The 27,985-nt window shown below is 44.7% G+C and overlaps 1 pseudogene; it reads left to right on the top strand.

The window, feature by feature from the left end:
- Positions 1 to 543: 543 nt before the first annotated feature.
- Positions 544 to 27,985, top strand: part of LOC129702040 (vascular endothelial growth factor receptor kdr-like) — a 161,319-nt pseudogene continuing 133,877 nt past the window's right edge.

Here is a 27,985-nt window from a genome sequence, read left to right as displayed (position 1 = left end):
TTAACCAAAACTGACTCCCTTTCCCCAACTGCCTTAACTCTTGCAATTTCGACATGAATTGCAACATAAATTTAGTGTAATATAATATTAATCAAAGATTATAACACCTCAATAGGAACTGGATTGAATCTACACTGTGTAGTGTGTTGGAAGGTGGAGGGAACGAGCAGAGGTTATTTCGGGTGCTGCCTGACTCACTGAGTTCCTCCAGCAGATTGTGCTTTGCTCAAGTTTCCAGCATCTGCAGTTCCTTGTGATCCCAACCTAGTTTTCACTTCACCATAAGCCCATGTTTGGAAGGGAGACCTCCAAAGCCAAAGGTCTTTCCTCTCCGATATCTGGTATCTAGTTTAGTTTAGTTTAGTTTAGTTTAGAGATACAGCGTGGAATCAGGTTCTTCAGCCCACCGAGTCCACGCCGACCAATGATCCCCACGCACTAACACTATCCTTCACACTCCAGGGACAATTTACACCAAGCCAATTCACCTCCAACCCTGTACATCTTTGCAGTGTGGGAGGGAACTAAATATCTCAGAGAAAACCCAAGCAGGTCATGGGACGAACGTACAAACTATGTAAAGACAGCACCCATGGTCAGGATCGAACCCGGGACTCTGGCACTGTAAGGCAGCAACTCTACCACTGTGCCCGCTCCTTACCGACTCTTATCTGCTTGCATATGATCCATATCCCTCCATTCCCTGCATATCTAAACAAAGATAGACATAAAAAGCTGGAGTAACTCAGCGGGACAGGCAGCATCTCTGGAGAGAAGGAATAGGTGACGTTTCGGGTCGAGACCCTTCTTCAGACTCCAAATCCAAGCCAAACTCCTATCCAAACGTCTCTTAAATGCCACTGTCGTATATCTGCCTCCACCACCACCAACCTCGGCAATGCGTTCCAGGCACTCGCCACCCTCTGCACAAAGACAAACATTTCCCCGCGCATATCCTTCAAGCTTTGTCCCCCTTGCCTTAACGCGATGCCCTCGACTCTTTGACATTTCTGCTCCAGGGGAAAATACGTTCTGACTGTCTTCTCTACCTAGAACAAAAGCCTCAGAGGAAAAACAAAGGAACAGCAGGCACGGTGGTGCTGTGGTAGAGTTGCTGCCTTAAGGGCCTGTCCCACTGTACGAGGTAATTCAAGAGCTCTCCCAAGCTTAAAAAAAATCGAATTCGTGGTAAGTACGTAGAATGTACGTAAAGGTTACGTCGGAGCTTGTGGACGTCTCGTAGCGGCTCGTAACGCTAACGGCAGGTACTCGGGAAACGCAGTAACTCGTGAAGTTTTTTCAGCACTGTGAAAAATGTCCACGAGAGCCCCGAGTAACTACGAGCGGCTATTACTGTAATAGCCCGAGTTCGATTCAGGGGAAACTCGGGCGAACTCTTGAATTACCCCGAACAGTGGGACGGGCCTTTACAGCGCCAGAGACCCAGGTTCGATCCTGGCTACGAATGCTGCCTGTACGGAGTTTGTACATCCTCCCCGTGACCTGCGTGGGTTTTCTCTGGGAACCTCGGTTTCCTCCCACACTCCAAAGACGTACAGGTTTGTAGGCTAACTGGCTTGGGTATAAATGTAAAAATTGTCCCTAGCGTGTGTCGGGTAGTGTCAATGTGCGGGGATTGCTGGTCGGTGGGACTCGGTGGGCCGAAGGGCCTGTTTCCGCGCTGTATCTCTAAACTAAACTATGCAGGAAAAGAAGGTTTCAGAGTGTGTGTTGCATTTGACTACTAATATTGTTTTTAAATTTAAGGCTATGTACTTCTTGCTTCTTTAAGAGAGGGAAAAGAATGCACAAGGATGATCATAAAGGTGACTGTTGCCACATGCAGTGAAAGTTTTACAGGTCTCGTGTGAAGGCATCTTAATGTTATTGCAGTGTATTTCAGAACTCGTTGCTGCTGTTTGGGTTCTGACACTAAGTGGCTCCCTCTTGCAGAGATTGACTGAGCTACTTTCCGTTCTTCTGCACTATAAAGGATCCTCCGCACACTGCTAGGAAGCAGCCTAGCGTCATTTCACAGCAGCTCGGGTTTCATCTGGCTGTGCGGTCAGATAGGAAACAACCAAGCCACTTTAAACAATGTTCCTCACCCTCCGTGTCACTTGCTTCGTGGTGGAGCTATGATGAAGAGCCCGAGAGACGGCGGAAAGACTGGGAAAGTTTTGCCAAGCGACAATCTCCGACATCTGAGTTAGGACAGGACACAGCACCTGCCTCTTTGGATCGTTTTGAGTACATTATCGAGATTGCACAGAACTTTAAAAAAAAAAAGATAGGAATATATCTTGCATTGTAATTAAGTGCAGGACAGGAATATCATCCACAGCGGGTGCAAAAATGTACCCTGGATTTTTGACAACATTCTTTTGCCTTCTTGGGGGATTCCTTGTGATCGAAGGTAAGACAATACTGGATGATTACAGCTTTTATTAACTAGGCAATAACATTGTTCTCATCTGTTTTTCTCAATCTTAGTGTTTTCACTGTAAGTTTTCAATGGCATGTCAACACCTCAGTGCGTCTCGCCTGAAGTGCTGAATGTTTTCACAACATGTGTTCAACTTAGTTTTCTTTCAGTGAGAACGACGTTTGCCAAATAGTGCACCGTTGATGTCATGAAGCATATTTTTGATAAAATGATAGTTCGATTTAAAATTCCTGTGCACTTTCTGACTTAATTTTATCAACCATCAGCCCAGTTCAGCTCGTTGACAAAGAACTTTGTCCGTGTAAAAACCATTAACCCATTATAAGTGTAAAACCGCTAATGTGGTTTGCAACACACACAAATGTTACAATTCGCTTGTCGGTACTTTGTGGTTCTAATGACTTACTGCCCAGTTGTTTCTGATGCAAAAAAGCTGTCGTTCCGTAAACAGATTTTCCTGAATCTCGAAAAAAAAAACTATTAGAAGAATCAGTCTGACAACAAAAAAGGTTATCTTGATTATCTTGACGCAATCATGAGGTGAAGGAACTGAGGCCATGTATGATTTAACAGCAGGTCCCTTTAAAGCAGTCTCTTCTCGTTATCAATTGTTTTGATTGTGTCAAATGACAGGGCAATGCTATTTTCCTGTCTGTACGGAGTTTGCATGTTCTCCCTGCGACCCGCGTGGGTTTTCTCCGGGTGCTCCGGTTTCCTCCCACACTCCAAAGACCCGCAGGTTTTTAGGTTAATTGGCTTCAGTAAAAGATGTAAATTGTCCCTAGTGTGTAGGATAGTGCTAACGTACGGGGTGATCGCTGGCCGGCACGGAATCGATGGGCCGATGGGTCTGTTTCCGCTCTGTATCTCTAAACCTAAAACTACAAACGTGAAAGTTTTTTCACGTTATCAAGTGATTTTGGGGATTAAGTTAAAGGCGGCACGGTGACGTAGCGGTAGAGCTACTACCTTACAGCGCCAGAGAGCCCGGTTCGATCCTGACGACAGGTGCGCGCTATACAAAATTTGAACATTCTCCCCGTGACATGCGTGGGGTTTCTCTGAAAGCTCCGGTTTCCTCCCACACTCCAAAGTTGTACAGGTTTGGAGGTTAAAATTGGCTTGGTATAAATGTAAAATGTGTGTGTGAGGTAGTGTTAGTGTGCGGGGATCGCTGGTCGGCGCAGACTCGGTGGGCCGAATGGCCTGTTTCTGTGCTGTATCTCTAAACTAATCTAAATGAAATTCAGAGCAAGGTTATTTTTCCCTTCAAAACTACTTGTTTGGGAACTGCACTAATTCTGCTTGAAAGGAGAAATTCAAACCCTATAACCTTTTACATAATTCAATTGGAAAGCAATTTGTTAAATTTTGGGGATAAAAATTTGGACATTAAATATGGATAAAACATGGAATGAAGGTTATGTCAGAACCTATTCCCATGGTGGAAATGTCAAAAAGTCCTCCAGCAATTCCTTACTGGATTTTATTTGGGTTACTTGGTGGCTAGCGAAGGGTTCGACTTATGCATCCTCTCACACTGACAACATGTTTTCCGCATCAACTCCATCAAAGTTATCCATCATTTTAAAGATCTCCAATATAACGCCTCTGCTTTCTTTTCTCATCCTTGCCGGATATGTTTGTGCCAGTGTATTTCTAATAGAATCCCAATAAATCGTCCCCACTGACTCCAAATCAATTTTATATGGTGAGCAGAACTGTGCACAGTGCAGTAATCCAACCATGATCTAACCAAGGATCAAGACAGGTTCAGCATAATTGTCCTACTTTTCAGTTCTTTCTTCGAAGAAGAGGCTGCAGTGTTTGGGTTGGTTCTTTTATAGCCTTGCTAACCTAGAGCATGGCTTTATTACAATGCACCTTGTTCCTGTAATCAACCGATCCTGATATCTACCAAGTTGTACCCGATACCTCTTTCCCTGTCAATGGTAACATTCTTGCACTCTTCCCTTCTCTCCTGTATCCACCTATCACTTTTTTCTCGTTTATGATATGGAGTGCCATGTTTATATCGAAGATAGACACAAAAAGCTCAGTAACTCAGTAACTCAGAGGGACAGGCAGCATCTCTGGAGAGAAGGAATGGGTGACGTTTCGGGTCGAGACCCTTCTTCAGACCTTCCAATTTAACCTCCTTCGTGACCACTTACTTTTACTGTTATTATTTCCAAATGTTCTTCTATTCTCTCCTTTAGTAGAGATTACATTTTGTCCCCTACCACCAATGGTAGCTAACTGTCGCATGCAGAGAGAATGGAGCGGCTGGGCTTGTACACTTTGGAGCTTAGAAGGATGAGGGGATCTTATTGAAACATATAAGATTATTAAGGGATTGGACACGCCAGAGGCAGGAAACATGTTCCTGATGTTGGGGGAGTCCAGAACCAGGGGCCACAGTTTAAGACTAAGGGGTAAACCATTTAGAACGGAGACGAGGAAACACTTTTTCTCACAGAGAGTTGTGAGTCTGTGAAATTCTCTGCCTCATTTTTTAAAAAATAATATATTTTTTAGAAGCAAACACATATTATAAACATTTCATGTATATCAGTCGCACATTATTCATATTATCAATTGTGGATTGATTCTGCTTTTAGTTTTTTTTATAGATAGGAAGTAAGAAAGAAAGAGGAAAAAAACAAATGTCAAGATAAAAAAAAGAATGGAATGATTTACTAATAATACATCATTAGAAGGAAAAAAAATCTCTGCCTCAGAGGGTGGAGGCCGGTTCTCTGGATACTATCAAGAGAGAGCTAGATAGGGCTCTTAAGGATAGCAGAGTCAGGGGATATGGGGAGAAGGCAGGAACGGGGTACTGATTGGGGATGATCAGCCATGATCACATTGAATGGCGGTGCTGGCTTGAAGGGCCGAATGGCCGACTCCTGCACCTATTGTCTATTGTCTATAATTCCACATAAATATGTTTCCACTGCACCTCGCTATGCATGAGGACAAACTAAACTAAACTAATCTTAAACAAACATATCACGTAAGCTATAAGAACTTCAGATTTTGTTTATTTAAATAGATCACTTTTATTTGGAATTATCTTTGTCTTGTAACTCATTGTCCAGTTTTATCTTCCTGTTAAGTATCAATACAAAATAATAATTTAATATTCTGCCATTGGCTTGCCTGCCCCAATGGACCTTTACCTTTTTATTAATTTGAGTATAAATTATAGTAATATTTAGTTTGTGTTCCTTCATAACATAACTTGTAGTTCTCCTTTGTCAACTTTTGTTTTAATCTGAATTCCATGCTAATCCCTTAACTTTCTCTCACATTATTTACCACTCTTCATGCCTAATACGTTTTTCCCTCCTTGATCTTGAGTATTTCCTTATGTTTTTCATTCAACCATGAGGCATTGTGACTGCTTAACCTGTTTGTTCCTTGCAATGGGAAACCAGACTTTTCCTGTGCTGCTAAAGGCCATCCTTTAACTGTATTCATTTTGTTTCCTTCTTCGGAAGAATCTCAACCCAAAACGTTGCCCATTCCTTCTCTCCAGAGATGCTGCCTGTCTCGCTGAGTTACTCCAGCATATCGTGTCTATCTTCGGTTTAACCCAGCGTCTGCTGTTCCTTCCTACACATTTCAATGTGGTGCATTGTTTTGCATCATGTTCCATTCTGACCTCATTTTATCTCCTGGTTTTCAATTAAGCCTGGCTAAATCTACTCTGCTCCCATCTATTAACCTACGATTCTTTGTAATACAGTATGGTTACCCCACCATCATTCCCCCACTCAATATTCATGTCACCACTTAAAGCTTTCACAAATTGCATAATGTTGATAAAATATATATAAATAACTATCAATAACTATACACTGCAAGGGCCAGGCAAGATCATCTCTGACCCCTCTCACCCTGGTCAGAAATGCTTTGAATCACTTTCCCCTGGAAGGCGACTCCAGACTGTCAAAGCTGCCACAACCAGACATAAAAACAGTTTTTATCCATGAGTAGTAGCTCTACTCAACAGCCAAAAATCTGTAGCCTCCCTTTGATCTGGTATTTTGTAGGTTCACATGCTTGATCAGTTGTGTTTTATCATTAATGTCCAGAACAAGGGGTCACAATTTAAGAATGAAGGGGAAATCTTTTAGGACTGAGATGAGAAAAACATTTTTTACACAGAGAGTGGTGAATCTCTGGAATTCTCTGCCACAGAGTGTAGTTGAGGCCAGTTCATTGGCTATATTTAAGAGGGAGTTAGATGTGGCCCTTGTGGCTAAAGGGATCAGGGGGTATGGAGAGTAGGCAGGTACAGGATACTGAGTTGGATGATCAGCCATGATCATATTGAATGGCGGTGCAGGCTCGAAGGGCCGAATGGCCTACTCCTGCACCTATTTTCTATGTTTCTATGTTTTATTATTATTAATGTTTAATGTTTTCTGAGTCATTCGTAACTGTCACTGTATGTCGTGTTGTTACTTGTGGGCGGAGCACCAAGGCAAATTCCTTGTATGTGAATACTTGGCCAATAAACTTACTTACTTATTTACCTACTTAAAATATACTTCAATAACTATCGGTGACACCAAGAATCAATAACAAACAATGAAAATAACATCTACACTGCCTTTCTGGAATAAGATAATACAAATTTTGTGGTCGGCAGCATCTCCTTGCAAACAGGGTTGTTTATTATTGTCATATGTTTAGTTTAGTTTAGTTTATTGTCACGTGAACCGAGGTACAGTGAAAAGCTTTTGTTGCGTGCTATCCAGTTAGCAGAAAGACAACACATGATTACAATCGAGCCATTTACAGTGTATAGATACATGATAAGGGAATAATGTTTAGCGCAAGGCAAAGCCAGCAAAGTCCGATCAAAGATAGTCCGAAGTGGGTATTAGTTCACCACTGCTCTCTGGTTACGGGAGGATGATTCAGTTGCCTGATAACAGCTGGGAAGAAACTGTCCCCGACCCATGTATCGAGGTACAGTGAAAAGCATGGTTTTGCATGCTATCCAAGCAAATCACAAACCATGACACACAAATACAATCAAGCCAAATGCAACTACAATAGGTGGAGCAAAGGAAAAGATACAACTGTAACTTCACCAGGGACGCAAGGAACTGTAGATGCTGGAATCTTAAGTAACTCAATGGGTCGGGCAGCATCTATGGGGGAATGGGCAAGCACCCCATATCCTGGTTCATGTTTCGGTTTATTATTGTCATGTTTACCAGCGTAAAGTGAAAAGCTTTGCTTTGCGTGCTAATCCAAACAGATTAGATATACAATGGAATATATACATAGAATCAAGTCAAACAAGCAAAATAGATAGAGCTAAGGGGAAGATACAGTATAGAATATACTTCTCAGCATTGCAGTTTTAGATTTTTTTAGAGAATACAGCACAGAAACAGATCCTTTGGCCCATTATCTCCTAATACTATCCCACACACACTTGGGACAATTAACAATTTTAGCAAAGCCAACAAACCTGCCCGTCTTTGTACTGTGGGAGGAATTTGGAGCATCCGGGGAAAACCCACGCAGGTCACGGGCAGCAGGTACAAACTCCGTACAAACAGCACCCGTAGTCGGGATCGATCCTGGGTCTCTGGCGCTGTGAGGCAGCAACTCTACCGTGTCACCCCACTGTTGCATAGAGCGGTCTTCTTTAGTCAGAGGGTGGTGAATCTGTGGAATTCCTTGCCCCAGAAGGCTGTGGAGGCCAAGTCAGTGGATATTTTTTAAGGCGGAGATAGATAGATTTCTGGTTAGTACGGGTATCGGGGGGGTGGGGGGGGGAGGGGGGGGGGGGGGGGGGGGGGGGGGGGGGGGGGGGGAGGCAGGAGAATGGGGCTAGGAGGGAGAGATAGATCAGCCATGGTTGAATGTGAAAGGCAGAGTAGACCTGATGGGCCGAATGGCCTAGATGTGCTCCTGTCACTCATGACCTTGTGACCTAATGAAATGTATCTTGTTCCCACTCCCCTTTCATTCTGACAACCTACTCTGCTGTAACCTGTGCCTCGGCAGGTTTAGACATCTCTGCAATACCTTGCCCAAATGTGTGCAATCTCAGGTATGACAGTTCAGACAACCAGAGCCGTGAGTTGTGTATCTAACCCCGTTGTGTATGTAACCCCGTAGGTTAACATCGCTGAACTGGGTGAAGCATGTTTGGTGGTGGGGGGGGGGGGGGGGGGGGGGGGGGGGGGGGGGGGGGGGGGGGGGGGGGGGGGGGTGTGAGAGGAGCGAGGATAACTCTCAGATGTTTAGGGAGGTGTCGACTATATTTATTGTCTCCTCAGAATCTACCTCTGGCACAAATTATGCAGCAGTGGTCACCTAATGGAACATTAAACTGACAAACGCCAGAAATTCAGCTTCACGAGCTACTGACAGATTAGAATGACTGCCATTAACTTTACACACACACACACACACTCACTCCGTAAACCAACGTGGATGGATAGAACTGTTCCGATGAAAGAAGATCCTCATTAAAGATAGACACAAAATACTGGAGTTTAACTCAGCGGGACAGGCTGCGGGACCTCTCTGGAGGGAAGGAACGGGTGACGTTTTTCGGGTCGAGGCCCTTCTTCAGACCTGCTCACCACCACTATCATTTACCTGGGGACATTGCGGGAAAAACAACTTCAGATAAATTAAAACAAATAAATAGATTAAAAAATAAAGCTGTTTTTATGAAAGTTCAATAGATTTTACATATCAAATAAATTCATTAGATTCAAAAATGGAACTGGGTCTGGGTTACAGATAAAAGAAACTGAAAGAAAAACGAGAACAAGTCAAAGGTTTTATTTTTGATTTCAAGTTTAGAGATTCAGCATGGAAACAGACCCATCTTCCCCCCCCCCCCCCCCCTTGAATCAACACTGACTATTGATCACACTAGTTTAATGTTCCACTTACTCATCCCCTGCCTGCACCCTAGGGACATAGAAACATAGATAATAGGTGCAGGAGGAGGCCATTCGGCCCTTCGAACCTGCACCGACATTCATTGTGATCATCCACAATCAGTAACCCGTGCCTGCCTTCTCCCTATATCCCTTGATTCCACTAGAGCTCTATCTAACTCTATTTTCAATTCATCCAGTGAATTGGCCTCCACTGCCTTCTGTGGCAGAGAATTCCACACATTCACAACTCTCTGGGCAATTTATAGAGGCCTGGGAAGTTTAGTTTAGTTTAGTTTAGTTTAGTTTAGTTTAGTTTAGTTTAGTTTAGTTTAGTTTAGTTTAGTGATACAGTATGGAAACAGGCCCTTTGGCCCACTTGGTCCAAGGCAACCATCGATCACCCATTCACACCAGTTCTTTGTTCTCCCACTTCCTCATCCACTCCCTACACACTAGGTGGCCATTTTACAGAGGGGCGATTAAGGAGAGAGGAAACTGGAGCACCCGGGGGGGGGGGGGGGGGGGGGGGGGGGGGAGGAAAACCCACGCGGGTCACGGGGAGAACATGCAAACTCCACACAGACAGCACCCGATGTCAGGATCGAACCTGGGTCTCTGCAGCGGCTCTCTACCAGTCGCGCCACCGTGCCGCCCATAGTTGGCGGTGCACAATGTTTGACAATTGTTTTATAAGCACGTTGACATTGCTGCCTACAATGTAGGCTTGTATATGCCTGAGCATACAAGTAGGCAACAGGCCCACTGACATGTCATTTCTACTCTCAACCCAGAGCTTAGTTGTGGCTGATTCACTCTGATCACTGTCTCATAAGGTGGATTCCCCTACTGGTGATGAATCAGAGATACTCATTCCTAATAAATCATCTTGAAAGCAAGATAATCATCTCATGACATGAGCAACTGGAAGAGGAAGTTATCAGAACAGGAAGCTGTGAGATGAAAAGTTAAAGAATATTGAATTTCCAAGGAAATCCATCCACAAAAGATTACAACCCAGTTGTATAAATATCGACTTCTCTAACTTCAAGTAACCCTTGCTTTCCCTCTTTCTCCATCCCTCCCCCATCCTAGTTCTCCGACCAGTGTGACTCTCCCCCTGATTAAACTTTATCGCCGTTTGCTTCGTTGTCACCTTCTCCCAGCTAACAATGATCTACTCTCCATTTTCCTTCATCTCCATTCCCTTTGATGTCTCGTTTTCACACCTTACCCTTCCTTATCTCTCTTGTCTCCCACTCCCCTAACTTTCAGCCTGAAGAAGGTTCTCCGCCCGAAACCTCACCCATTCCAACCCACCACCCAAAACTATGTTTATGTCAAACTAAAGGACACAAGGTGCTGGAGTAAAACAACAAGTCAGGCAGAATCTCTGGAGAACATGGACAGGTGATTTCTGGTCGGGTTGGAACCATTTCTTCAGACTGATAGAGGTGGGGTGGGAAAGAAAACTGGAAGAGAAGTGGGGGGCAGGACAAGGCATGGGAGATAATACATGAACACTTGCAAGGGGGAGTGGGTTTATACGCAGATAGACTATGACTGCATTTATGACTTTTCATCTCTGTCCTTTGTCCGACCATCTGCCTATCAACCTCCCCTCCCCCCCCTCCCCGCCCCATCACCTGTATCCACCCATCACTCCCCACGGCTTGTCCCACCCCCACCTCTCTTCTAGCTTACTCCCCACGAGTACAATGATTCTGAAGAAGGGTCTCGACCCGAAACGTCGCCTATCCATGTCCTCCAGGGAATGCAAGATCTCCAAGTTTGAGGATGACACGAAGCTGGGGGGCAGTGTTAGCTGTGAGGAGGATGCTAGGAGGCTGCAAGGTGACTTGAATAGGCTGGGTGAGTGGGCAAATGGAGCAGGGAGGTTCTTTTGCAGTTGTACAGGGTCTTGGTGAGACCACACCTGGAGTATTGCGCACAGTTTTGGTCCCCTAATCTGAGGAAGGCCATTCTTGCCGTAGAGGGAGTACACAGAAGGTTCACCAGACTGATTCCTGGGATGTCAGGACTTTCATGTGAAGAAAGACTGGATAGACTCGGCTTGTACTCGCTAGAATTTAGAAGATTGAGGGGGGATCTTATAGAAACTTACAAAATTCTTAAGGGGTTGGACAGGCTAGATGCAGGAAGATTGTTCCCAATGTTGGGGAAGTCCAGAACAAAGGGTCACAGTTTAAGCATAAAGGGGAAATCTTTTAGGACCGAGACGAGAAAAACATTTTTCACACAGAGAGTGGTGAATCTCTGGAATTCTCTGCCACAGAAGGTAGTTGAGGCCAGTTCATTGGCTATATTTAAGAGGGAGTTAGATGTGGCCCTTGTGGCTAAAGGGATCAGGGGGTATGGAGAGAAGGCAGGGATGGGATACTGAGTTGGATGATTAGCCATGATCATATTGGATGGCAGTGCAGGCTCGAAGGGCCGAATGTTCTATGTTTCTAAGTTCACGTTCACGTTAATCCGTTTCTAAGTTCTAGTCAGGTGGCACAAAACATCGATGCTGACATAGATGAGACATCAGTGGTTTTCTAATTAGGTTGGTTAGTAATAGCCCTTGGAAGCAAAACCATTCCAGTCCTCTCAACCCATTCATTTACTTCGTAAATAGGCTTTCAACTTGTCCTTTGCTATTTGCCTTCTGGCCATCCTAAGAGATTAATCTAAAGCTGTCCACATCTTCAACCTTCAGCTTTGAATGGGAGTCTTAACCTCCCTTTCAGAATTCACATAAAACGCACGGTGAGAGAGACCTTTTCTAAAAACAAAAGCACTATATTTTAACCGGCATTGCCAGCTGTTAAAGAATGTGTCAGGTTGCATCAAGCATCGGAGATATGTGAAGTCAGTGAGTCAGTAAATGGTCAGTGAATAGTATTCAACAATAATTCCACTGCCTTCTCCACGGAGGGAGTTGTAAAGCTTTTGCTAACGGCATCTGATGCTCTTTGGGTCAAAAGAGCATCGTTTTCTGTTGATGGGATTTAAGTTTTCAAATAGAGTCAACAGGCAGATGTCCAGAATTGAAAATCCCCTTCAGTATAAAAGAAATTCCAAAATAAACAATAGCCACATGGTCCTGTCATCAGCTCCGTGCTGGTGAATTCCAACAACCCAATTTAAAAGGTGAAGTAAAACTGAAAATTAAATGTTAACAGGGCTATTATCCCAAAGACTTGTTATCATAACCCAGGCTAATTAATTTTATTTGGAGCACTTTATGGGGTTTTGCAGCAGTTAATTGCTACTCTGTTGGTACAATATTAATTTGAAGTGCTCAGACACTAATCATTGCATTTGACTTCTACGATGTCCAGTTTGAGCATGCTTGGGCACAAAGCGGACACTTGGTTGCCATTGACATGTTTTGACTGAAAGGAATTCATCTGGAGAAGATTACTTCAATATATTTTCAAGTGCAGTGGAGCGGCTGGTAGAGGCCCAGGTTCGATCCTGACCTCGGGTGCTGACTGCATGGAGTTTGCACGTCCACTACTGTGAAGCATACAAACCTAGCACCGCCATCCAATATGATCATGGCTGATCATCCAAAATCAGTATCCCGTTCCTGCTTTCTCCCCATATCCCTTGATTCCGTTAGCCCTCAGAGCCATATCTGACTCTCTCTTGAATACATCCGGTGAATTGGCCTCCACTGCCTTCTGTGGCAGAGAATTCCGCAGATTCACAACTCACTGGGTGAAAAAGTTTTTCCTCGTCTCAGTCCCCAGAATAGCCCCTTATTCTTAAACTGTGACCCCTGGTTCTGGACTCCCCAAAATACCGGGAACATTTTTCCTGCATCAAGCCTGTCCAATCCCTTGAGAATTTTATAAGTGACTCTGTGGACTTAACCATATATAACCATATAACAATTACAGCACGGAAACTGGCCATCTCGGCCCTACAAGTCCATGCCGAACAACTTTTTTTTTCCCCTTAGTCCCACCTGCCTGCACTCATACCATAACCCTCCATTCCCTTCTCATCCATATGCCTATCCAATTTATTTTTAAATGATACCAACGAACCTGCCTCCACCACTTCCACTGGAAGCTCATTCCACACCGCTACCACTCTCTGAGTAAAGATGTTCCCCCTCATATTACCCCTAAACTTCTGTCCCTTAATTCTGAAGTCATGTCCTCTTGTTTGAATCTTCCCTATTCTCAAAGGGAAAAGCTTGTCCACATCAACTCTGTCTATCCCTCTCATCACTTCCTCCTGTCGCTCCAGTTTCTCCCCACATTCCAAGACGTGTGGGTTTTCAGATCAATTGGTCACTGTAAAATTGCCCCTGGTGGGTAAGGAATGGGTGCGAATGTCGGACATCATAGAACGAGTGTGAACACTGCCTTGTACAAACTTAAAAGCCCTGTCCCACGGCACGAGTTCATTCCAAGAGCTCTCCCGAGTTAAACAAAAATCAAACTCGTGGTAAGCACGGAGAATGAACGTTGCGGGTACGTCGGAGCTCGGGGACGTCTCTTACCGCTAACGGCAGGTACTCGGGAAGACTCGCTCATGGCAGGTAAGCACGGGATAGACTCTTGAAGATTTTTCAACAGGTTGAAAAATGTCCACGAGAGCCCCGAGTACCGACGGGTGTGGCCATTACCGTTAATCTCCGAGTTCGAATCAGGGCAAACTCGGGAGAACTCTTGGAATGAACTCGCACCGTGGGACAGGGGTTTTAGGAAGGGAGCGCTGTGATGTTGTGGGAAGACTTGAGGTCTTTGTATGTTGCCTGATGTAAGGAACCACATTTCCAACCTGGCCAAAAATGTACGGTTGGAACTGAATTCACAAATAAGGTCAAATACACAGTAGCCATGAAATGATGAAGACAATGTGAAAAGAAAGAAGGATTTTTTGAGTTTAAAATCTGGAACGCGGTTCTGGAATATAATATTTGATCGTTCTTCCCAGTGCAGTAATATAGCTCCAAATCAAAGTGAGTAACTGTGGCATGAAATGAATTAGAGGCAGAGACAGGAAATGGTCTGCAGTTCGTCTGCGCTGGAGATAAGCAAATTCCGCAAATGATTCCAACTTCTCTGAAGTCATGACAAAGGATTTCCTCCTTTAAGTGTTGCATAGAACGCTGGGTCAAAGCTCATTGTTTTTATAAGATTTGCGGAATAGGTTTGTCTGTAATTTGCTTAACCTTTGCTTACCGTAAATATGACACAGTTCTTGATGACATGCAGTGGGATTGAAAAAAATGTATTCTCCCAAGTGATACTGTGACAGATTGCAAAACTCGGATGACAATAGCATGTACTAAATAGCAATTAAAACTCCACTTCGTTAAGGAATGTAAGTAATCTAGATCAGGCATGTTTAAGGTACACAATGTTAGCTTCATCAATATCTTCCTGATTTAAATATGCAAATCCAGTTGTCAAACAACAGCAGAATCTAGTTAATACACAAAAGGACACAAATGGATACAAAAGAAGGGGCTCAATCTGAAACATCACCTTAGTTTTGTTTAAGGTAGACAAAAAATGCTGGATTCACTCAACGGGTGAGGCAGCATTTATGGAGAGAAGGAATTGGCGACGTTTCGGTTCGAGACCCTTCTTCAGTTTAGTTTAATTTAGTTTAGTTTAGAGATACAGCACAGACACAGACCCTTCGGCCCACCGAGTCCGCACCAAACAGCGATTCCCCCCGCACACCAACACTATCCTACACACACTAGGGACAATTTACACTTATTCCAAGCCCAATTAGCCTACAAACCTGTGCGTCTTTGGAGTGTGGGAGGAAATCAAAGATATCGGAGAAAACCCGCGCAGTCACGGGGAGAACGTACAAACTCAATACAGACAGCGCCCGTAGTCGGGATGGAGTCGAGTCTCCAGCGTTGCGAGCGTTATAAGGCAGCAACTCTACCGCTGCGCCATCGTGCCGCCCAACCCATCGCACCAATCCATATTGTCCAGAGATGCTGCCTGACCTGCTGAGTTACTCCTGCTTTTTGTGTCCTTTCCGGTTTAAAGCTTGGCTGACCTTTACACCCTATGTGTAAGCCAACAGCCTCTTCTATTTACTAGTAAATAATGCAAAAGAGTTAACTCCTGTGGAAGTGATGTAGCCAGGATTCCAACATTAACAATAATAAAAGCATCCCCATCCCCCTGGTCAATTTCATTTTCAATTTCAATTTCAATTTCAATTTAAAAAACTTTATTGGCATGATAAAACATTTTTATATTGCCAAAGTATAAAACATGACATACATATTTAAAATGCATAAGTATAAATACAAGTATACAGTGCATGGATAGATAAGTCCCTGTACATAAACTCGCAATAGGCCCATAGCCCTTTATTGATTGCTACACGTTCTTGCAGCTGTAACTCCATCTTCTCCACTCTCCCATCAAGCAAGAGGTACAGAAGTGTGAAAACGCACACCTCTGGATTCAGGAACAGTTCCTTCCAGCTGTTATCAGGCAACTGAACCTTCCTTTCACCAACTAGTGAGTGGCCCTGAGGTACTATCGACCTCATTGGAGATCCTCGGACTCTTTAATTGGACTTTACTGGACTTTACGCTCATTTGTTGAAAGAAAGGATTGTTAATACACAAAAGGACACAAAGTGCTGGAGTAACTCAGTGGGGCAGGCAGCATCTCTGGACAGGAGGAATGGGTGACATTTCAGGTTGAGACCCTTCTTCGGATAACAGCTGAAGATGTCAAAGCAATTATGCACCGATTTAAATCCAAAGTAAAAGTATTGTTTAGTTTAGTTTAGAGATACAGCGCGGAAACAGGCCCTTTGGCCCACCGAGTCCGCACTACCTGTACTATTCCCTGTCTCTGTACACTGTGGACGGCTCGTTGTAATCATGTATCATCATAGATTGTTTGGTTGTTTGGTTGTTTGTCTTTTGCACAAAAGTCCGCGAGCATTGCCACTTTCATTTCACTGCACATCTCGTATGTGTATGTGACAAATAAACTTGACCTGACTTGACTTGCATTGCCTTTCCGCTGACTGGTTAGCATGCAACAAAAGCTTTTCACTGTACCTCGGTACACGTGACAATTAAATAAAATAAAAAAAGTCAAACTAAACCAAACACTCATTTAAGTTTCTACCATCCACAAAACACCGCAGGCCGGTGGAAAAGCAACAGGGTGTGAGTAGATGGATGGACACGAAATGCTGGAGTAACTCAGCGGGACAAGCAGCATCTCTGGATAGAAGGAATGGGTGACGTTTCAGGAAGGGTCTCGACCTGAAACATCTCCCATTCCTTCTCTCCAGAGATGCTGCCTTGCTCCTGGATGGGTTACTCCAGCATATTGTGTCTCTCTTCGATTTAAACCAGCATCCGCAGTTCCTTCCCAGACATGAGTAGATGGGTTTTGGCTGAAGTTTCAAACTTGGCAGAGACGAGCGGTAATGACAAATTCACAGCCTCACCTCTCACTTGTACGCACGTGCCGCGGGACCTCAGAGAGGATGTAATTGTAGACATCTTCGGGAAAGGAAACCACTCTGACTACGGTAACTACAGGGGAGTCATTGCCGGAGTCGTCATAACTCCGCAATTTGTCATCGTGTTCACACTCTTCTCACTAATCCACGGCACCATGTGGGCTGGGGTGCCTGCTTCCCCCCTGTATCGCTAAACTGGATGTTTAAGAAGGAACTGCAGATGCTGGAAAAATCGAAGATAGATAAAAATGCTGGAGAGACTCAGCAGGTGAGGCAGCGTCTATGGAGCAAAGCAAATAAGTGACGTTTCGGGTCGAGACCCTTCTTTAAATCCGACGCCTCAACCCGAAATGTCACCAATTCCTTCGCTCCATAGATGTGGCCTCACCCGCTAAGTTTTTCCAGCATTTTTATCTACCTTCAATTTTTCCAGCATCTGCAGTTTCTATTTAAACATTTTTATCGACCTTCGCTAAAATGTGTTGTATTTTTGATCAAATGAGGTGCATTAGAACAATGAGTGTATGTTTCAGAGTGTCAACTCCAGATGTGAATTCTGACATGATTATTGCACTCACCTTCAGCCAGCGGTATGGCCTTTTGAACCAGCTGTGCTTTCAACACAACTCCTCGCCCTTCTGTTGTGGGGTAGACTGACTCCCCTTCTCCCCGCCCCCCCCCCCCCCCCCCCCCCCCCCCCCCCCCCCCCCCCCCCCCCCCCCCCCCCCAATCTTTGCACATCCCCAACCCTTTGCACTTGTCACTTTAATTTCATTTTTCATTTGACTTGCTGTGTTTGTACAACTGTTGGCAGATCAATTTCCCTGCTGGGATAAGTAAAGTTCCACCGTATCATATCGTATAGTATCATATCGGTACACCATAGGGGGAGGATGGTTAGATAAGTCTGTGCTCCACTTACTTACTTGCTTCTAGCTAGAGATGTCCGTCAGGGAATGTTGCCGACTGGCCCGCTGCAGACTGCAGGAGTACGTGCTGAGTGACGCACTGAAGCTCGGTGCAGCCAACACCAAGGCTCGGTGGGCGAGGACCACAGTCTAGGGTCCTTCCGCTGCTGGACATGGGGGGGGACAGGGTGCGGTGGGGGACACCCCTCATACAAGGGAAGTGATGTCACCCCAGGGGGCAACATGAGTGGCAAGGGTGAGGGGTATAACTGAAGATAGATACAAAGCACAGAAGTAACTCAGCGGGACAGGCAGCATCTCTGGAGAGAAGGAATGGGTGACATTTCTTCAGTACACTACCAAATATGACACTAATGATGAAAGGTCTGAAGAAGGGTCTCGACTCGAAACGTCGCCCGTTCCTTCTCTCCAGAGATGTTGCCTCACCCGCTGAGTTGCTCCAGCATTTTGGGTCTATATATGACGCTAATGAACATGTGAATAACTGCTAAGAATGACAGAGGAATTTTGCTCAGAATTAAATGCAATGTAATGCAAAGTTTAGTTTAGTTTAGAGATACAGCGCGGAAACAGTCCATCGAGTCCGCACCGACCGATTTTTACATATACAGGAAGCCAATTAACCTGCAAATCTGTACGTCTTTGGAGCATGGGAGGAAACCGAAGTTCTCGGAGAAAACCCATGCAGGTCACGGGGAGAACGTGCAAAGTCCGTGCAGACAAGCATCTGCGGCCGGGATCGAAGGCGGGTCTCTGGCGCTATGAGGCAGCAGCTCTACCGCTGCGCCACCATGTCGCCCTCACGAGGGTGCAGATGAATATTTGTAACCCCACCGCCTGTTCTGACTGAAGAAAGCAGGAGTCTCGTAACTCGTGCATCCGCCCAGCGACCCTGCAAAGGGGAAATGTTATTTATAATGCGCCCAGCCGCTTCAAGGTTAAGAGTATTGTGTGCTATTTTGCTTGGCTGTTTCCCTTTCACAACATATAAATTAGAGGAGCAGCGTAAACAGAAATGGTATTGTTCGCATTGACGACTCCACATGGAAGATGCTGAACTGCCAAAAAATTAAATGAAATATGTTTGCTGCAGATGAAGGTCACTTCAACCTGCCCTCTTTGTGTGTGGTGTGGCTCGGAATGACAATAGAGAGCGTTTTCAACAGGACTCATCTCTGAAAGCCTTCTCTGTAAACAGGGATCAACAAAGAATATATTTAGCTGGTGCAGGATATTTCGTAGGACATGATATCACAATGATAAATCTCTGGTCATACCTGTTAATTAAAACCGCACCTTGTCCCAACAGAAGTAGGAATAGCTCTCATCGCAAATATATTCTCTGGAAACTTCCTCCAATGTTTTTAGTTTTGATTAGAGACACAGTGTGGAAACAGGACCTTCGGCCCAACGGAGCCATGCAGACCTGCACATATCCCCGCACATAAACACTACCCGACACATATTAGAGACGATGTTTTACATTTATACAAAGCCAATTAACCTACAAACATGTACGTCTTTTGATTGTGGGAGGAAACTGATCTTTTACCCAGAGTAGGGGAATCAAGGACCAGAGGACATGGGTTCAAGGTGAAGGGGAAAAGATTTACTAGGAATTCGAGGGGTAACGTTTTCTCACAGAGGGTGGTGGGTGTATGGAACGAGCTGCCAGACAAGGTAGTTGAGGCTGGGACTAGCCCATCGTTTAAGAAACAGTTGGACAGGTACATGGGTAGGACAGATTTGGAGGGTTATGGACCAAGCGCAGGCAAGTGGGACTAGGGTAGCTGGGACATTGTTGGCCGGTGTGGGCGAGTTGGGCCGATGGGCCTGTTTCCTAACTCTATGACTCTCTCTCGGAGAAAACCCAACGCAGGTCACGGGGAGAACGTACAAACGTACAGACAGTACCCGTAGTCAGGATCGAACCCGGGTCTCTGGCGCTGTCTCGTTCGGTAATCAGTATGTGGTGAGAAGGACTCTCGTTTTATGGGGCAGCCACACTTTGACCTAAGTTTGGCAGCCAAGCAAGCAGAACCTATGGGGAAATAACTGGTACCTAATTTGCTTCTCTCCTCTGTAAATGTTAACTTCCAAACGGCATCTGACCATAGAAGAAAGTAGTTCTTCCATTCAGCTCGTCAAAGTGTCTGGCGTCATTTAGTTTTGCAACGTTAAATGTTGGACTATTAGGGCAATGAGCAAGACTGTAATCGACTTCTTGGGGCCAGACTTAAAATCGAAACCCAGAACTACAGAGCTAATTCGTAGTTTAGTTTAGTTTAGAGATACAGCGTGGAAACAGGCCCTTCGGCCCACAGAGTCTGCACCGACCATCGATCCCCGCACATTAACACTACCCTACACACACTAGGGACAATTTACATTTATATCGCCAATTAACATGCAAACCTGTACGTCTTTTTTTTTAATTTTTACACAACAATAAAACAAGCCAGAGCCCACCACCATAACACAATACAAACATATATCCATAGTAAACTATTATACAATTATGAAACAATCCTTATTGACGATACATTCTACATCCTGCGGAGCCCAGCGGTCCCGGAACTACCTGTACGTCTTTGGAGTGTTTGGGAGTAAACTTAAGGTCTTGGAGATAACTCACGCGGTTTGGTTCCCCTATCTGTTGTTTCTATGTGAACCAACAGAACGGATAATATCATGAGGCGATACAGTATGGAAACAGGCCCTTCGGCCCATGGAGTCATGCTATCATCAACCACCCATTTAGTAGAGAACACTATTCTCCATTTGTTCTTCACTGCAGTGTTAATGTTTAACACACACATTTTTGTTTACACTGTACACAGTGTGTGATTGCAATAGCCTGCTGTTTAATCTGAGTAACCTGCTTTTGTACATTCATGTCATGAAGTAACGGCATCAGACAGAAGCAAAGTGGCAAAATGATGCAGGAAACTGTAACTGATGGAAATTGTTCTGTCCACCTGTCTGACATTAGCACGGTGGCGGGAGGGTTTGCCAGGTCCTGCACGTATTTTGACTGTAATTCACCCAACGTTGGCCAGAGCAGCAGTCAAAGTCAAGACACTTCAAGGAGAAATTAATTCCAGAACAAATTGAGCATTGCTGACCCTTGAACTATTTTGATAGGCAGAGATAGATAGATTCTAGATTAGCGCGGGTGTCAGAGGTTACGGGGAGAAGGCAGGTGACTCTTGCCATAGAGGGAGTACAGAGAAGATTCGCCAGACTGATTCCTGGGATGGCAGGACTTTCATATGAAGAAAGACTGGATAGACTCAGCTTGTACTCGCTAGAATTTAGAAGATTGAGGGGGGATCTTATAGAAACTTACAAAATTCTTAAGGGGTTGGACAGGCTAGATGCAGGAAGATTATTCCCGATGTTGGGGAAGTCCAAAACAAGGGGTCACAGTTTAAGGATAAGAGGGAGGTCTTTTCGGACCGAGGTGAGAAAATAATTTTTTACACAGAGAGTGGTGAATCTGTGGAATTCTCTGCCACAGAAGGTAGTTGAGGCCAGTTCATAGGCTATATTTAAGAGGGAGTTAGATGTGGCCCTTGTGGTTAAAGGGATCAGGGGGTATGGAGAGAAGGCAGGTATGGGATACTGAGTTGGATGATCAGCCATGATCATATTGAATGGTGGTGCAGGCTCGAAGGGCCGAATGGCCTACTCCTGCACCTATTTTCTATGTTTCTACGTTTCTATGAATGGGGTTAGAAGGAAGAGATACATCAGCCAATGGCCTAATTCTGTTCCTCTCACTTATTATCTTATGTCTTGAAACATCTGATTCCTGGGTGAAGCTAATGTTTTTGTTCTGCTGCAAGGTGATCGAAGATGTTACTAGGTTATTTACAAGGTCAGGAGTTTAACATTTGGTGAGCTATTGACGGCACTGGGCCTGTACTCGCAGGAGTTCAGAAGGATGAATAGGAACCTCATTGAAACTTACCGAATAGTGAGAGGCCCGGATAGAGTGGATGTGGAGAGGATGGTTCCACTAATGGGAGAGTCCAGGACCAGAGGTCATAGCATCAGAATTAAAGGACGTTCCTTTAGGAAGATGAGGGATGAATTTATTTCCTCAGAGGGTGGTGAATCTGTAGAATTCTTTGCTGCAGAAGGCTGCGAAAAGGCAGAGATAGATAGATTCTTGATTAGTACGGGTGCCAGGGGTTATGGGGTTAGGAGGGAGAGACAGATCAGCCGTGATTGAATGGCGGAGTGGACTTGATGGGCTGAATGGCCTAATTCTACTCCTATCATTTATGACCTTATGACCTTATGGCCATCAATCTGGAAGACAACCACAACCCCAGATCAAGTTGAACAAGGAGAATTTGCACTCAAACCGAGTGTTGAGAGTCACCTTCAATTAAGTGTTTTTCGTAAGAGTAATGCCTATGATAATTCGCGAGTTTAGTTTAGTTTAGAGATACAGCATGGAAACGGGCTAATTGGCCAACCGAGTCCACGTCGACCATCGTTTGAGTTAAGTTTATTTCAAAACAAAGGATTTTCTCTGTGCCTCGGTACATGTGACAATAAACTAAACTCATACTCATCGATCACCCATACACTCGTTCTATGTTACCCCAGTTTCACAACCTACACACCAGGGGCAATTAACCTGCAAACCTGTACGTCTTGAGATGTCTGTCAGCACTGGAGCAGATGAAGAAAACCCACCCGGTCACGGGAACAACGTACAAACTTCGTACAGACAGCACCCGTACTTAGGATCATAAGGTCATCATTTCTAGAATTTAGAGAATTTCTAGAACTCTCTAGAATTTAGAAGATTGAGAGGGGATCTTATAGAAACTTACAAAATTCTTAAGGGGTTGGACAGGCTAGATGCAGGAAGATTGTTCCCGATGTTGCGGAAGTCCAGGACAAGGGGTCACAGCTTAAGGATAAGGGGGAAATCCTTTAAAACCGAGATGAGGAGAACCTTTTTCACACAGAGAGTGGTGAATCTCTGGAACTCTCTGCCACAGAGGGTAGTTGAGGCCAGTTCATTGGCTATATTTAAGAGGGAGTTAGATGTGGCCCTTGTGGCCAAGGGGATCAGAGGGTATGGAGAGAAGGCGGGTACGGGATACTGAGTTGGATGATCAGCCATGATCATATTAAATGGTGGTGCAGGCTCGAAGGGCCGAATGGCCTACTCCTGCACCTAATTTCTATGTTTCTATGTTTCTATAAGGAATAGGAATGGAATTAGGCCATTCGGCCCATCACGTCTACTCTGCCATTCATTCACGGCTGATCTCTCTCTCTCTCCCTCCTAACCCCATTCTCCTGCCTTCTCCCCATAACCTTTCACACCCGTACTAATCAAGAAAATATCAATCTCTGCCTTAAAAATATCCACTAACTTGGCCTCCGCAGCCTTCTGTGGCAATGAATTCCACAGATTCACCACCCTCTGGCTAAAGAAATTTCTCCTCATCTCCTTCCAAAAAGAACGTCCTTTAATTCTCAGTACTTGGAGATTTTGGCACCATTACTTAATACAACAAATCTACCACTGTGCCACTGTGCCACCAAGGAACTGACTGACTTGCAGTCAGAGTTGCAATATTTCCATATTATCTTACTTCTTTCCATCACATTAAATCATCAAATGACAATGCTCTTTTTGAAAAGGGCGGCATACCTTCATTCCAAAGGTACATCCTTTCATTCTGAGGCTGTGCCCTCTGGTCCTAGACTCTCCCACTAGTGGAAACATCCTCTCCACATCCACCCTATCCTGGCCTTTCACTATTCGGTAAAGGACCTGTCCCGCTTTACCGATTTTTTTTGCGACTGCCAGCATCATTGGCTGATGTAAAGGTGCTTAGAGGCGTGGATTCGAATCCCACTTCTGACACCATGTAAAGGAGCTTAGTCTGACACACTGTAACCTTTACTAAAGCGTTTATTAAAGCACATGGTACACACGTCCCAGCACTGGCTGCATCCAGCCTACAGGCATACCGGGACCAAAATGGGAGGAAGCAAGGGGAGGATATCATAGTTATACTGATATGATGGGGCGTGTTAATGGTGATGACGTAGCTACATTATAAGTTGCATGCATAAACCATCTACAGCTGACATATCGGGTCACCGAAAAATCTGCGGCGTGATGCGGCATGACGCGGCATGATGACATATTGACGCGCGGTGTTTTTTCAAGTGTCGCAACATTTTTTTTTCGCCGCTGGATTTTGAAACGTTCGAAATCTTTTGGCGGCACTGAAATGATGCCGGCAGTCGCCGAAAAAAATCGCCAAGTGGGACAGGCCCTTAAGTCTCAATGAGGTCTTCCCCTCATCCTTCTAAACTCCAGCACGTACAGGCCCAGTGCCATCAAACGCTGATCATACGCTAACCCAGTCATCCCCAGACACATTCTCGTGAACCACTTCTTGAGGTACTAATTGGTAGTTCCTTCAAAGATATTTCAAATTGGATTAGGTATGGAATATAAGAATATGCATGAAAACCTTGCTGCATTTTGATTTCAGATGGCGTACAACACTTGTGTAAGAAGGAGCTGCAGATGATGGTTTAAACCGAAGATAGACACAAAAAGCTGGAGTAACTCAGCGGGACGGGTAGCATCTCTGGAGAAAAGGAATGGGTGACGTTTCGGGTCGAGTCTGAAGAAGGGTCTTGACTGGAAACGTCACCCATTCCTTCTCTCCAGAAGTGCTGCCTGTCCCGCTGAGTTACTCCAGCCTTTTGTGCCTACTTTCAGTGTACAATTCTTGTTTTGATATCATTTGGGAGTTATTCTAGTACATACATGCAGTCCATGGCAACACAAATCCCCGAACATCACATTGAGGCTAATTTAGACAGCCGTTGAGTGATAGAGTCATACAGTGTGGAAGCAGGCCCTTCTCGTCACCCTTCCCACACTGACCAACATGTCCCATCTACACTTGTCCCACCTGCCTGCCATTGGCCCATATCCCACTAAACCAGGCCTATCCATGTACCTGTCTACTTCCTTCTTAAACATTGCGATAGTCCCTGCCTCAACTACCTCCTCCGACAGCTCGTTCCATACACCCACCACCCTTTGTGTGCTAAATTTATCCCACCAATCCCTATAAAATCATTCAACTTAAACCTGTGTCCTCTGGTTCTCGAGTCCCCTACTCTGGGCATGAGAGTCTGTGCATCTTCCCGATCTATTCCTCTAATGATTTTTGTACAACTTTATAAGATCACTCCTCGTCCTCCTGTGCTCCAGGGGATAGTTAGACAATTAGACAATAGACAATAGGTGCAGGAGTAGGCCATTTGGCCCTTCGAGCCAGCACCGCCATTCAATGTGATCATGCCTGATCATCACCAATCAGTACCCTGTTCCTGCCTTCTCCCCATATCCCCTGACTCCGCTATTTTTAAGAGCCCTATCTAGCTCTCTCTTGAAAGCATCCAGAGAACCCGCCTCCACCGCCCTCTGAGGCAGAGAATTCCACAGACTCACCACTCTCTGTGAGAAAAAGTGTTTCCTCGTCTCCGTTCTAAATGGCTTACCCCTTATTCTTAAACTCTGGCCCCTGGTTCTGGACTCCCCCAACATCGGGAACATGTTTCCTGCCTCTAGCGTGCCCAAGCCCTTAACAATCTTATATGTTTCAAATAAGTTCCCGGCTAAAGTTCTCAACCCTGTCTAGGCCACAATCCAGCAAAAGGGAGTGTTGATCTTCATCCATTCAAGTTTCTACAATGGCTACCATATCGTAGTTCCAGTTGCCCAGCTCATTTGCCTCACCCGTCATTCTCCTTGCATTGAAACAAATGCCATCAGTCCCGCAATATCCACAAACATGGCCCTGCCAGTTCACCCTAGTAAATTTACTTTACCTAACCTCTGCCTTCTACAGAGATGATAGTGACATTTAAGAGCCTTTTAGATGGGCAACTGGCACTTTGAGCCAGCACCGCCATTCAATATGATCATGGTTGATCATCCTAAATTAGTACCCCATTACTGCTTTCTCCCCATATCCCTTGATTCTGTTAGCCCTAAAGCTAAATCTAACTCACAACTCTCTGGGCGAAAAAAGCTTCTCCTCATCTCAGTCCTAAATGGCCTACCCCTTATTCCTAAACTCTGACCCTTGGTTCTGGACCCCCCCAACATGTGGAACATTTTTCCTGCATCTAGCCTGTCCAATCCCTTAAGAATCATATATGTTTGACAAGTATTTTGTACTTGTACTTGGACAAGTTGGGCCGAAGGATCTGTTTCCGTGCTGTATGACTCCATGAATCTATTATCAGAGCCCAGCAACAGAAGTGACAAAAGAATCCTGAGGGTTAGTGATTCTCCCCGCGTTGTGATGTGCCGTGGTTAGTTCCCAATCTGCTTCTACCACTCCCTGTTGTCGAGAATTACGTGCTTCAAAAACCCTCTGCCAAAGGCCGTTTCTCTTCATTTCTCTCATTCCAATCAATTTTAAAATTGTCGCCACTTTTCTGAAGTGATTGATGAGCGCTGGAAAAAGTAAGAAATATTATTTTAACAATTTAAATGCAGAACCTTGACTGCAATTTGTATTCTGGAATTCTGCCTAATTTTTATACATTTGCAATTGGAATGGGAGCAAAGGAAACATTTTTTTTTCCTCTCTCTCAACTTCTGCTTTGAAAGATTAGGTTCTCCACCCTCTGCTTGAGAGGCGTTTACGAGCTTAAACCATGATTATTAGTTCCTCGCTTATCTATGTGGTGATTGTTTCATCAAAGTGTAACCTTCATTTGCAACACTGTTTGAGAGAGTGCATTCCGAGCACTTCAAACTCTAATGAAAGGATGCAGAAAGGAAAGAAGAGCTTGAGATGAAGTTACTGTAATCTTCTTTAATATGTGTCAATTCTGCTCAGGCACGGCACTCAATAATTAAAGGGACAGACAAAGTTTGGAATTCATACGGTTCATGCTTGGAACCTCAGTATTGTTTATGCAGACAAGGTCCATGGGTGTGTAACTTCTCGGAAGTTTAGTGCAGATTTAAGTTTAGTTTAGTTTCAGTTTAGTTTTAGTTTAGTTTTAGTTTAATTAAGTAGTTTAGTTTAGTTTAGGTTAGTTTAGTTTAGTTTAGTTCAGAAAGGAACTGCAGATACTGGTTTATAACAAATACTAGACTAAGTGGGACCCGTTGGGTCCCATGTTCACATGGGAGGGCTGGTCCCCCGACGCAATATTCCACCTCTCCACCAATTCCAATATTGGTGGCCAGTGGGGGGTCTTTCTGGAGTGCTGGTATGGGTTCTTGGGGTGGCAGCTCAGTCCCTCAAGCCTGATCTGCTGGCAGCTCACTCACAGCTGGTGGGCTGGCAGTTGACTCATGACTATTCCTTGAAATTCCATTTCAAGCAGGGTGCAAGTCCACCAAATACAAATCCATGTTCCTACCATTTCAAGCAGGGTTCAAGGCCACCAAACTCAAGTGCAGTTTCTTACCACTATGAGCAGGGTGCAAGGCCACCAAATTCAAGTGCAGTTTCTAACCACTTCAAGCAGGGTGCAAGGCCACCGAATTCAAGTGCAGTTTCATACCACTTCAAGCTGGATCCAAGGCCACCAAATACAAGTGCAGTTTCATACCACTTTCAGCAGGGTGCAAGGCCACCAAATTCAATGCAGTTTTATTCCACTTCAAGCAGGGTACAAGGCCACCAAATTCAAATGCAGCTTCATACCATTTCATGCAGGGTGAAACCACCATAAAACCACACAAAACACCAAACTCACAGTTCAGTAGACATTCAGTGTGTTCAGTTGATTCACAGCTCAGACAGAGTCATGACCTCTTCCTCCCCCATCATGCAGAGACTGAGCTACACCCACACTTCCGGGTTTTATAACCCCTCCCCCTCCCACCGGAAAAGGTGTGGCTTTCAGGGCGTGATTGACAGGAGAGAGATTCTCAACATTTTTTAAACACTAATAACACTTTTATTTTTCATTGATGGGAAGAATTCTCTGCACCTGCTCAGCGGAGGGGGACTGAGTAAGATGGCCAAAAATCACAGCCGTAAGTGTAGCGTTGTATCTAAAATCAATATACAGTGCAAACAGGAGGTGCATTTGCAGTAGTGCCTTTTAACTTCAAGCCAAAGCACCCAAGCCGCCATTTGCAGTAAGTAGTGCCTTTCAAC

The sequence above is a fragment of the Leucoraja erinacea genome, chromosome 12 (genome assembly GCF_028641065.1).
Source record: "Leucoraja erinacea ecotype New England chromosome 12, Leri_hhj_1, whole genome shotgun sequence".
Classification (NCBI taxonomy): Eukaryota; Metazoa; Chordata; class Chondrichthyes; order Rajiformes; family Rajidae; genus Leucoraja; species Leucoraja erinaceus.
This window is presented reverse-complemented; position numbering and strand designations above follow the sequence as displayed.